Source organism: Triturus cristatus, chromosome 10 (assembly GCF_964204655.1).
Source record: "Triturus cristatus chromosome 10, aTriCri1.1, whole genome shotgun sequence".
NCBI classification, from domain to species: domain Eukaryota; kingdom Metazoa; phylum Chordata; class Amphibia; order Caudata; family Salamandridae; genus Triturus; species Triturus cristatus.
The window spans coordinates 831990246-832004177 of record NC_140593.1 but is presented as its reverse complement, the minus strand read 5'-3'; positions in this window follow the sequence as shown (position 1 = coordinate 832004177).

Sequence of the window (13932 nt, the reverse complement as noted above, 5' to 3'; positions counted from 1 at the left end):
GGAACCACGCCCAGAGGTGACACAATGAGATTATCCAAGGGCCATGAGTCGAAAGGCCCTGCCATCCTTCCCTCCCGGACTTCAATCATCAGTTTCTCCCTTACTACCTGTGGGAAAGCATTGGCAGATTTTAAATTCAGAGCAAATTGGCGACAGCGTGGGCCCTGATAACCTAATTTGAAGCCCTCCTTAAAGCCCCATGCTAACAGAGCTGCCTCTTGAGAATTGGGGTAAAAACGTAACCATTTACATAGGATGTCCACTTTGATTGGCGTAGAAGCCCTTGTTTCCAGACTGAAACGCGAAGCCTCTGCCCCTGTTTTGAAAACTGTTTCCCCAATTTGCGTGTTCTCCAAAACACTGCAAGACTGCATGCCTACCTCCGCACTTTGAGCACTCGTGCTTATACTTGCAGGGGTTCTTTGCACATTACCCTTTGTTAAAATTCCAGCATGCCCCGGATATGGCTGACTGCTGTTTGTTCCAATTCCCACCCCCCCCCCAGGGTGGGTCTATTCTGAAAGGGCCGATAAGTAACCGCTAGCAGTGTGCATGGACAGAGGGGGCCGCTGGGGATACATCCATTCTACCCAAAGCTCATTATCAACTTCCCCCCATGGTTTTTCCGGCATCAAAACTAATCTAGCCCTAAATTCTTCATCGTAGTGTAACCACGAATATCCCCCGAATTCTGAAGCTGCCTTCCGAATTATATCCAAGTATTTAAACAGGGACACCGATCTATCAGGGAATTTTTCGCAGTATACACTGGCGAAAATAAGAAAGGCGGAAGTCCATGTATCTATGTTCGTGGGTACCCTGGGCCTTCTTGATAATTCCCATGCTTCTTCTTTTGAACCCTCCTTCGCTTGAATTTCCCTGTGAAGAAGTTTAAAAACGTCAACAAAATCCCCCCTCCATATCTTATCCTTAGTAGACTTATTCAAATGTGCGCCCAGGGGCATAGAAAAACCCATATACGGTAGACGTCTAAACTTTGAGGCAGCTTTGTCTTCTGACTCTGTTTTTTGCTTATCATCCGAACTCACTATACCTTTGGGGTTGTTAATCGAAGAACGCGCCTCGCCGCAGACTTGTATATTTTTGTCTACATTGATCAAATTATTGTGCTCAATATCAGTACCCACTCCCTTATTGACCTGTATACGCTTTGTAGGTAAAAGCGCATGCACCTCACCTGATTGAATTTGCGCATGCTCCTCGGTCGCTGATCTGCTCTTTGCTCCCTTGTGATGCCTTGAAACGGATCCACGCTGGGTGCCCTCATTTAGTGTATTCTGCGAAAAATAAAATCCCCGCCCCTAAGCAATATCCCCGTACAACTACCACCCCACCTTGTTCGGCCTAATCCTCCTCCCCAAACCCCTAACTCCATCTCCTGCCTAACTCTTGCCTCCAATTTCTCTCCCTTGCTTTCCTCTGTCCGAAGCTATTCCTAATGCCCCCCAAACTTTCCTGCCTGTCTTGATCTCCTCCAACTCTGCCACCAGGAAAAACCCTTACTCAGGCGTTTTCCTGTCCCCCCCCAAAACTTTTCCACTTTGACGTAATTTGAATTGGCAACCGGATATAAAAACAGTCCAAAGGATTCCTGAGCACTACAGCCGCTGTAGCTGTGAAAATATTTATTACGAGAAAAATATAAAAAACCAGCAGTACCTGAGAACACAGAAAAGTATACTGTCGCCAAACAGTGAATAACAATAGTAACATTACCTAACAAGAAAAACTTCCACCGTCCACTAAAGCAGGGCAGCGTAAATGCAAACATGCAATAATTACGAAAATTCGTGAAACAAAATGGGAATGGGAGGGGAAAGAGGGGGGTAGGGGAGAGAAGAAAAAAGGGGGGGGACGATAAGCGACTATATTGGAACCAGAAAATTGAACCAGTTATGTATTGCATAAACTGAAAACAGACGCTGTCGCTTCAACAGCATAAATCAACACCATGTTTGTATATTCAAAATCTTCAAAATCAGTTCTCGTATATTTAAAATATAAATCTCATTGCCGATAAAAGATAGATGTACACCATCATGCCTGAAAAATTGATAGTCAACTTGTAATGACTGGACGGAGTCAGATGTGTAGAACAGCAAGTCTTTATTCACGAACTCCCACGGGCACGACTCTCTTGCCTGTGGCTATCAACAACGCACGTTCTCCAACTGTCATTAACCCCTACGTCATCGCAGGCAGCGCGAGACGCTGAATGTACGCCTCGCGCTCAGGCAGCGCGAGGCAGGTCAAGCCACTACATATCTCCTTTTCTTAGAGAACAGAGAAATAGAGAAAGCAGCGAAGGGGAGAGCAAGAGAAAAGGAAGGAAGAAAGAAAGAACAAACGAGAGAGAGAAAGAGAGAGAGAGAGAGAGAGAGAGAGAGAGAGAGAGAGAGAGAGAGAGAGAGAAAGAAAAAGAAAGCATGTGCAGGAGAAACACAACAGTGGCATAAAGAAACACAGAAAATCATTGGCGGTACCTAACAGGAATATTAACTGTTCTGGTACTCCTCCTGACAGCGGCGTGGCTGGGAGAAGAACTCTGGACATCAAGTTTACCTTGAGAGATCCTATGAGAGACCTCACTTTTCAACATGGGACACTTGACGTCATTGAGCACATTTTTGACTTTCACCACCTTGTTACTATTCCACCAGTCTTTTCCATTGACTCGAACCGCATTTCCACACACTTTATCCACCACCACAATTTCCCCATACTTAGCTTCTCCTTTTCTTACAAAACCTGGTTTCTTAATTCTGATCCTGTCTCCCACCGCAAATTCTCTGATCTTAACACGCTTCCTTTCATCAAAGTACTCTTTTTGTTTGACCTGGACCTCAGCAGACTTGGACCTCACTTTTTCATCCATTTCTTGGGGAGTAGAATTGGATTTATTCCATTTAGACATCCAAGCCGGTCTAAACTCGGTACATGGTTTCCTACCTCTCAGTAGTTCAAAGGGGGACACACCAGTGGAAGAATGAGGAGTGGTTCTATAAAACCACAACATTGTCCTGACACTTTGGGGAACAGCTTTGTGGTGGGCAAGAGCCCACTTAACACAATCACCTATGACTCTATTAAGTCTCTCTACCAAGCCGTTAGTTTGAGGATGATAGAGAGAACTTCGGTGATGAGTAATGGCAGATTCTCTAAGAAACTCTTCCACTTCAGATGATACAAATTGTACTCCGTTGTCTGATATTATAGATTGGGGGAACCCTTCTCTCATAAATGTTTCCCTTAAGAAGTCGATGATTTCTTGGGAATCGACCTTAGAGACAAACTTGGCCTCGGGCCATTTTGTGTAATAGTCCACCATGACAATTGCAAATCTGCATTGTTGGGGTAAACTGTGAAAGGGTCCTAGAACATCTATGCCAAGTTTTTCCCACGGTCCACCCGGGAGGGGAATTGGTGTAAGAGGGGGACTACTAATGTGAAGACTTTTGTCACTAGACGAACAAACAGTGCACTCTTGCACCATTTCCTCAATATCTCTATCCATTTTAGGCCACCAAAAGTACTCTCTTACTCTACGCTTGGTTAATGTGGCACCTAGGTGCCCATCATGTGCTTTGGTCAGAAGAGTGGATCTGATGTCCACCGGTGGAACAAGTTTTTCTAACCTGAAAACTAGACCATCCTCAATCGAAAGTTCATCACACACCTTGACATAGGGTTGCAAATTAACATCCACATTCCTTTCCCTGGGCCACCCTTGGGAAATATATTTCATCACTTTTTTGGAAACTTCATCACCAGCCAACGCCTCCCTCCATTTTTGCTGATCAATAGTACAAACGTTATTAAGTTCAACACTTGCTATAATATAATCCTCCTTATCATCAAAACAACATTCATCAATACCTTGTATGTCCTGACTGGTGTTAGCAGGTAAACGTGACAGTGCATCCGCTCTTACATTTTTTCCCCCAGTAATATGTACAATATCAAAGTTGAATTGTAAGAGTTTGGAAGCTAGGCGTGCGATGCGGGGAGTGGCCCCGCGGCTGTTGGTACATCCTAAAATCGCAACCAATGGTTTGTGGTCCGTTTGAAGAATAAATTTTTGTCCCCACAAATAATTTTTAAATTTTTCAATGCCCCACCAACACGCTAGAAGCTCCTTCTCAATGACAGAATAGTGAGTCTCTGCTTCTCTTAGTACTCTGGATGCAAATCCTACAGTGTGTTCCTTTTGGTCAACTATCTGTGTCAAAACAGCGCCCAGTCCATAACTGCTAGCATCAACAGTCAAGGTACACTGGACCCCTTGTACAAATGGCTTCAAGGCCTTGACAGTGCTAAGTTGCTCCTTCATCCATTCGAAGGCGGTTTTGCATTCATCATCCCACACAAATTCACTTCTGTCTTGGAGCAGCTTGGAAATGGGACGAATCTTTGTAGCATAGTCTTGAATAAAGCGGGCATAAAATTCTGTGAGACCTAACAGTGATTTAACTCCTGCTTTGTCTTTGGGAGCGGAGGCATCAACAATGGCTTGAACCAAACTCGGTTTGGGCGTGACTCCTTCACTTCAGATCGTGTGACCCAGATAATCCATCTTGTCTTTAGAGAATTCACACTTGTCCCTTTTTAGGACCACCCCATGTTCCTGGAATATAGACAAGATCTTGTTCAGCACTATGTCGTGTTCTTGTTGGTCTTTTGCGAACAGCAGAATGTCATCTTGGAATATAGCCACGTTTTTTATCCCCTTCAGTAAATTGACCATAACTCTCTGAAAGACAGAGGCTGCTGAGGCCAACCCAAAAGGTATTCGACAAAATTGGAACAAACCTGCAGGAGAGTTGAACGCAGTGAAATGGCGTGAATCCTTGTCCAGTTCAATTTGGTGATATGCCGAGGCCAGATCTAATTTGGTGAAGACCTTGGCACCTTCGACTACACCCAGCATTTCTGATATATTCGGTAGAGGATGCGAATCCACCCAGATGACCTTGTTTAGATTGCGCAAATCAATGCAGATTCTGAGATCATTATTTTTCTTCCTTGCCACGACCAATGCTGAAGACCAATCAGACGATTCTATGGGTTCAATAACCCCTCTTTTTTGCATGGACAAAAGTTCTTTTTCCAAGTCTTCTCTGATGCTGAAAGGAATACTCCTTATTTTGTGTTTTACCGGTTCCGCATCACTCTTTATCTTGTGTTTGAATCCTTTGATTTTCCCCAATTCGCCTGAAAACACTCTAGGGTATTTATTGAGTAGTTCCTCAACATGTGTTTGGTCCCGAACAACCAGAATCTGTTCCTTTGCTCCAGGGCACAGCATCATACTGAACAAACCTTGGTGGAACCATCCCAATATGTCTAATCCATTGACAGCGACGTATACTTTTCCATAAATGTGTCTGTTCTTGAAAATCAAGATGTCCTCAAAGTACCCCATCAGTTCTATACTTCTCCCTTCATAGGATACAGGTTCACGGTCAGGCGGTAGCAGAGGTCTGTTACCCCATTTTTTCCTGAACAAAGATTCACTGATCATTGTGATCCTTGCACCAGAGTCTACAAGCAGTCTCAAACTTTCTTCACCTACTCCAATGATGGCATAGGGATCTATACAGTCATCAGGATTACCACTTCTTATGTTCCCTTCGCTGACAACTACAACCATGTCCTTGAGTTCGCAAAGAGTGTCGTCGCTGTCACTACCGCTTGCATCCATGGCACATGCTACCTGTTCTTTCTTATATTTTTGGCTTTGGCATACTTTGTCAAAATGTCCCAATTTTCCACATTTGCGACAGGTTGCATTACTCGCAGGACACGGTCTACCACTTTTCACATGGGAGGGATATCCACATCTGTAACAGATATCAGTCCTTTTGAAAAAATTACTTGGCTGATAATCTTTTTTCCTCTCATACTTTTTAAAACGGACAGGGGTAACAACTTCAACACTTTTACTTTCCAGTTCCTTTATTGAAGATTGTGAAGTTTCAATACTTTTCGCTATGCGAATAGATTCATCAAGGGAGGGATTTTCCAAGGATAAGAGCTTTTGTCTTATGGTTTTGTCCAGACATTTTCCTATGAACTGGTCACGAATCAATTGTTCACTGAAATTTTCAAAATCACATTCTGCCACCAACTTCCTCAAAGCAGTAATGTATGTGTCTACATCTTCCTCGGTTTTCTGCACTCTTTTGAAGAATTTATGCCTAGACACCACCACACTGGGTTGCTTATCAAATCTGACTTTTAATTTCTTCACTGTGTCTTTGTATTCATCCATATCTTCTTCTCCTTCACCCACTACATCAGGTAAATGTTTAAGGGTTTCTCTCCCTTCAAACCCCAGAGAATGAAGTAGTAAAAACTTTTTCCTTTCTGCCCTGAACCTATGTGCTCCTATTGCACCCAGGTAATTTTCAAACGCATCGAACCACTTTCTCCAAGGCACAGGAGGTTCACCAGGTGTGTCCAGGAAAGGAGGTGGAGGAAGAATAGACTGCATCATATAAGGTTTTCTTCAAAAGTGAGAATGAGGAAATATATATATATTTATTGTTCCTACTTATTAGTGGTTAACAGTAGCAATCCCAAGAGTCAGTACGAAATTACATCAAAGCCAGTATTCTTGATGAGCCACAACGTTTGAAACAGCCTCTATTACTCCAACAAGAGAGACCACGAGAAGAATTATATGTTTTTTCCTTTTTTTATCAAGATCGTGCCCACGTCATGTCCTATTTGCCAAGTGCAGAGTAAGTAACCCTTTTTGTCTTAATGGGTTTTTCTTCACACTTGTAGACACTGCCAAGAACACACCAGTCCAATTTTTTCCAAGCCCCAGCAATATTCGATGATAAGCCTTGCGCAGCAGACCATATGCACTGAAAGTGACATAAACGAGGCTGCCTCTTTAAGAGCTGGGCGGGGAAGATCGTGTGTCAGAAGGCAGAAAGGGAGGGACAAACAGCGAAGTCTGCGCGCCTAACGCAGGGCGTCACAAGTTTCCTCACCTCAGGCTTATCCGAACCGATCACCAGGAGACATGCTCTAACATCAGGAAACAGACGCTCGCTTTTCCGTGTAAGGCTGTGGCAGTGGATCGATACCGACCATTACGTGAGGAATGCGCAGGGCGTCCGATTCCTCGATTAATCAGGTACCTTTCACCGTAGTCTTCTGTGGGTTCTGTGGGAGTCGTCCTCGTCGCCACTTTCTTATGTAATGACTGGACGGAGTCAGATGTGTAGAACAGCAAGTCTTTATTCACGAACTCCCACGGGCACGACTCTCTTGCCTGTGGCTATCAACAACGCACGTTCTCCAACTGTCATTAACCCCTACGTCATCGCAGGCAGCGCGAGACGCTGAATGTACGCCTCGCGCTCAGGCAGCGCGAGGCAGGTCAAGCCACTACACAACTTTGGTTATTTCATTATGTACAAGCCAATGTATACTTTTAAGGATACAGAAACGCTGCATGTCGCGGTTGACTTTCTTCCTTGCTCGTTCCATGGCAGTAAATCTGTCCGCCCCTCTCCATATTCTGCGAGGCATTAAGGCAGTTAACACCAACTGTGCATTAGGCCAGGTGTTCAAAAAGAGTTCCAAGTCAGTTTTCATTTCAATTAAAAGTCCCAAACCTGACAACTGTACCAAATCGTTTTCCCCTAGGTGCAAAATGACCACATCAGGTTTGTTGTTTGCAGATAACTCGCTCATCAAAGGTAAAAACTGCCCCCATCTCATGCCACTTTTTCCCCACCAGGACAAAAGCACTTCCTCGGAAGAAAAACCCGAATTCTTCCCAAAATGCAGTTTTTCTGCTTGTTTAGCTGCCCATTTGATGAACGAATGACCGACCATCCAGACTCTTTGCTGACGTTTTTCCGAGTTTGTTGCCCAACCTAAAAGAAAAGACAATTAATATTCCGCGACATTAACTGTCCTGATCCAACTGTCTAATATAGGGAAGGCAACAATCAGATGACCAACGTCCCAATTTTTTGACATCATTAATAGCAAATCCCCATCGAACTGCTTCCGATGCTGCCCCAATACGAAAGGAATGGGTACCAAACCTAGTTGGATCCTTACCGAATCTCAATAAGGCCTTTCGCAAAGCAGACAACAACTGAAAGGCAGTTAGCTGTGACCCATTCTAATGTCTAAAAATAAAATTTGAAATTGCCCCACCGACTGACAAAAATTCTAGCCATGCTTGTAAGGGGCATAATAAGCCACCAACAGCCTGTAATATTATTTTAGCACCTTTACCTATTTGATCTGTTTTTGAGTGCTGAAGAAAAATCTCTATGCTAGAATGTATCAAGGATATGTTTTCTTTTGGTATGTCGCTGTTCGCTACATTTCCCAACAACTCAGAGACTCTAAAAGCCCCGAAAAAGAGCCAAACCATGCACAATTTAAATAAACGAAATTCAAAAACAGAAAAACAAACTTCCTGCAGTACGGTGACTATTCTATGTAACAATTGCAGGGATATCGGATCTCTCTTGTATGATCCTCTCTTTTTTGTCTTAGCCCATCCCTGAAGAATTCTTCTTCCCATCTCGCCTGCGGACGGTTCGTAGCCCCAGAAATTATTTCCATAAAATGATATACCGGCTAACTTACCGGCTATAGTGGTGGAAGAAATGCCTTTATTGATGTTAAGCATAATGAACTGCGCCACATCCCTTCGTCGTTGTTCTAAACCCACCCCATTGAAACTTCTAAATGCAGCACCTGAGTCTAGAAACTCCTGCCAAGCTCTTCTGTAAGCCAGCTTTGTACTCTTTGCTAAAGAGAGCTCGATGAGATGATACATATTCACATCACCAGATTCCATATCTCGTCGGGTATCGGAGTCTTCTGCATGTCTGCTCCTGGCGCCAAGCCACGGAATCTCTCCCACTGAAATCGAGATAGGGCATCCGCGATGTTATTTGAAATACCAGAAATGTGCCTTACCTTGAAAATAATGTTACGTTTAAGACAGCCTAACATGAAAATCTGTAACAATTTCAACAACTGCTTATCTTTAGGTTTTTGACCGTTGATCAAATCGACCACTGTTTTGTTGACTACGTTGAATAAGACTGTCCCGTTGGCCAACTTCGTTCCCCAAACAGCTAGAGCCACTATGAAAGGAAAGAATTCCAGGAAAGCTATGCTTTTCTTTTCTGCGGCCCAACTGGCCGGCCATCGTTCCGCACACCACTTCCCTTCCCAGAAAAGGCCAAACCCATTGGCTCCAGAAGCATCGGAAAAGAGTTGCATTTCCCAGGTAAAATCTTCATCTAGAGACCAGAGAGTTATGCCATTGAATTCTGACAAGAAAGTCGGCCAAACCTCAAAATCTGCTCGCATCTGAGCCGTTATTCTAACTCTGTGGTGAGGAAGCTTTAGAGCTGACATGGAGAAACCCAAACGCCTGCAAAAAGATCTGCCTGCACGAATGACCTTGCATGCAAAATTTAGATGGCCTAATAAGCATTGGGCTTCGAACAATGTTAGCTTCACTGCCGAGCGAGCGTGCTCCAAAAGTTTAGTTATTTCATCAATCTTTTTCTGAGGTAATCTGGCCTGCATTTTAGAAGTATCATTTTCAATGCCTAAGTACGTAAGGCAACAAGCGGGACCTTCTGTCTTATCCTCCGCTAGGGGTACCCCCAAATCTTGAGCCAGCCCTTCAAAATCCTGTATAGTTTTTTTGCATTGCTGAGAATTGGCTGTGCCTATGAACAAAAAATCGTCTAGGTAACGTCCGGTATGTCCTGTGGTAAATGAAAAACACCACTGAAGAAAGGAGCTAAAAGCTTCAAATAATCTGCATGATATGGGGCAACCCATAGGAAGGGATTTATCAACAAAGAACCTTCCTTCAAAAAAGATTCCCAGCAAGGAAAAATCAGAGGGATGTACTGGCAGTAGTCTAAAAGCCGATTTGATGTCGCATTTTGCTAACTCAGAATACTCCCCTGACTTCCTGATCATCCTGAAAGCTGAATCTATTGCTGAAAATTGCACCATAGCATCATCCCTGGATATAAAATCATTAATGGAGCCACCTAAAGGCCACGAAAGATGCTGAATCATTCTGAACTCTCCAGCGGCCTTTTTTGGAACCACGCCCAGAGGTGACACAATGAGATTATCCAAGGGCCATGAGTCGAAAGGCCCTGCCATCCTTCCCTCCCGGACTTCAATCATCAGTTTCTCCCTTACTACCTGTGGGAAAGCATTGGCAGATTTTAAATTCAGAGCAAATCGGCGACAGCGTGGGCCCTGATAACCTAATTTGAAGCCCTCCTTAAAGCCCCATGCTAACAGAGCTGCCTCTTGAGAATTGGGGTAAAAACGTAACCATTTACATAGGATGTCCACTTTGATTGGCGTAGAAGCCCTTGTTTCCAGACTGAAACGCGAAGCCTCTGCCCCTGTTTTGAAAACTGTTTCCCCAATTTGCGTGTTCTCCAAAACACTGCAAGACTGCATGCCTACCTCCGCACTTTGAGCACTCGTGCTTATACTTGCAGGGGTTCTTTGAACAGTACCCTTTGTTAAAATTCCAGCATGCCCCGGATATGGCTGCCTGCTGTTTGTTTCAATTACCCCCGACCCCCAGGGTGGGTCTATTCTGAAAGGGCCGATAAGTAACCGCTAAACCGCTAGCAGTGTGCATGGACGGAGGGGGCCGCTGGGGATACATCCATTGTACCCAAAGCTCATTATCAACTTCCCCCCCATGGTTTTTCCGGCATCAAAACTAATCTAGCCCTAAATTCTTCATCGTAGTGTAACCACGAATATCCCCCGAATTCTGAAGCTGCCTTCCGAATTGTATCCAAGTATTTAAACAGGGACACCGATCTATCAGGGAATTTTTCGCAGTATACACTGGCGAAAATAAGAAAGGCGGAAGTCCATGTATCTATGTTCGTGGGTACCCTGGGCCTTCTTGATAATTCCCATGCTTCTTCTTTTGAACCCTCCTTTGCTTGAATTTCCCTGTGAAGAAGTTTAAAAACGTCAACAAAATCCCCCCTCCATATCTTATCCTTAGTAGACTTATTCAAATGTGCGCCCAGGGGCATAGAAAAACCCATATACGGTAGACGTCTAAACTTTGAGGCAGCTTTGTCTTCTGACTCTGTTTTTTGCTTATCATCCGAACTCACTATACCTTTGGGGTTGTTAATCGAAGAATGCGCCTCGCCGCAGACTTGTATATTTTTGTCTACATTGATCAAATTATTGTGCTCAATATCAGTACCCACTCCCTTATCGACCCGTATACGCTTTGTAGGTAAAAGCGCATGCACCTCACCTGATTGAATTTGCGCATGCTCGTCGGTCGCTGATCTGCTCTTTGCTCCCTTGTGATGCCTTGAAACGGGTCCACACTGGGTGCCCTCATTTAGTGTATTCTGCGAAAAATAAAATCTGGACAAATCTTTAGTAGAACCCCCCCCTGTTTTTTCCCGGACATATTTATGTCCTTCCCGTAAATTTTCCCCTTCCAATATTTCCCCTTCCTCCAAAGAATCGTTGTCATCCATAATTTGTTCAGAAACTACCACCCCTTTTCCACTTATATTTCAGCCCCTACCACTGCAACTCGGCTGCGCCCCGTCACCTATACCCCCCTCAAACTCCCTCCAATTTACAGCTTTTTTAAAATATGCAGCTCTTGTGTCGTCCAGCGGCGTGGGAAATTTCGTTGAAAAATCTCCCCCCTCCATATTTCTGACATTGCAGGACGTTGGAAGCCTGATAGTAGCGTTTCTACTGCCCTTTCTTGCGCCTGGCAGAGATTTGCCCACGTTGCACTGCGAGCCGCTTGAACTCGCAGTTAGCGAGGAAACCCTGTGACTGAGTTTCAACAACCTATCTTTATCCTTTATTTCTTGTGGAATCCACACCCATTGCCCCAATTGTTCAGACTGTGGAGCGTTCGCAAATTGTGTGGTATCGCTCACTCCGTGAAAATCTTACTGAAAAGGGGCAATCATGTCCTTTGTGAAAGATACAGCAGGCTCCTCTACAGTACCAAACAGCGTTTTAGGCAATGGAGAACAAAAAACTTGCTCTATATGAGATTTGTGCCCTCCCGGGATGGTGTCACCTTGATTACTGGCAATAACTGGCAATAAATCCCTGTCCTGCAAGCACAATTCTGACATTTTATCTTGCTGCCCCGTATTTTTTGCAACTATATCAATGCCTTTATTTTGTTTATTAATGGGCTCCCTTAGAACGGGCCTATTCTCATTTTGGCCACTTGGTGGAGCCCTTGTAACACTCTCTGTTACCAACGAGCCCTTCGCTCTTACTCCGGCTCGTCTTTTAACAATACTTCTTCCCACAGTAGCCTGAGAAGACAGGAGCAGACTATGACCTGGAAGGCGGCTGAAAAAGCGGGGGTGAGTTCTCCTTCAAAGCACTCATAGCGCTGCCCACCAGCTCGGGCGAACCATCACTAGAAATGCATGCGGCGACAGCGGCGGAAACGCCTTTTGAAGCCTGCCGCCCCCGCTGCTCTAGCCCGACCCACGCCTCGCTGAGCACACCGTGAATTAATAAATCCTCCCTGCCCGCCTCATATAATACCCGCAGCGCCTCCTTAACGGAAGCGGCGGACTCCATTGGCAAAACGCTTAAAGTTATTTAACTCACAAGCGCCTCACACGACCCAGCGAGACCACAAAATTCGTCGTCCTTCCTCACGATACCAGCTAGGCGCACCACATAGAACGTTCACGACGCGCGGCTCGCGCCGGGAAAAACGGACCAATCGGGATTGCCTAACTGTCCGCAGGGCCATACCATATGCCCGAAGCTACCCGGGGGTGCACACTCTGCGAGTGGCACCCCCAGGAGCCCTCATTTTAACAATTATATTGCACTATTTTTAGGGTATTGGGCTAGAAATTTTATGGCAATACCGGAGGCTCATATTATGCTTTCTTATCTTGCTTTATATAAACAGCCGCCAAGATAAACTTACAACAAGCATTGGCATAGCCAATAGGTCTTGTCTTTGGGACCTTATAAGTGTTTAGCAATGCAACAGTTGATGTTGTTGCACCAAGGATATTGTGCTGGATAACTAAACACTTATAAGGTCCCAAAGGCAAGACCTATTGGCTATGCCAAAACTTGTTTACTTTGAGAGGGAGAGTACCAGCACTTCTCAAGACAGGCGTAATACTTTTGAATGGAGAGCACCGGCACGTCTCAGAAACAAAGAGGTGCTCTGGTAAAGAGTACCTGCACTTATATTTTTCCATTTCAAGCACTGATCATGCCTGCCGAAGATCTACCTGTAGTGTCACTAAGGAATATATGTGTGTCTGCATATATGTGTGTGCGCGTGCACATGTGTGTGTGTCTGTATATCTGTGTGTGCGCGTGCACATATGTATGTATGTGTGCCTGTGTCTGCATATCTGTGTGTGCACGTGCACATATGTATGTATGTATGTGTGCCTGTGTCTGCATATCTGTGTGTGCACATGTGTATGTATGTGTGTGTATATATATCTGTGTGCGCGTACACGTGTATGTATGGGTGTGTGCATATCTGTGTGCGCTTGTACATGTTTTTGTGTGTGTGTGTTTACCATATGCATAGCTTTTATTTATGACAAAATAATGAAGTAACACCATCGTAAAATATGCATAATTTGCCTTTTCTTGCTGCATAATTCCTTCAACCCTACCGCTTAACTAGACCCTCAGTTGCCACATAATTCCAGTGGCCCTGTGTGTAACTCTTCCACCTTATGTTATTCGCCGTGTCATTCCGCCGTCTAAGGATTGTTTCCATTGCAAGAGGCACTGTTTTACATCTAAAAAATACTCATGATCCATGAAAGGTTTTATCTCATAGATGCTTTGCAGAAAGCACTCAGTGTT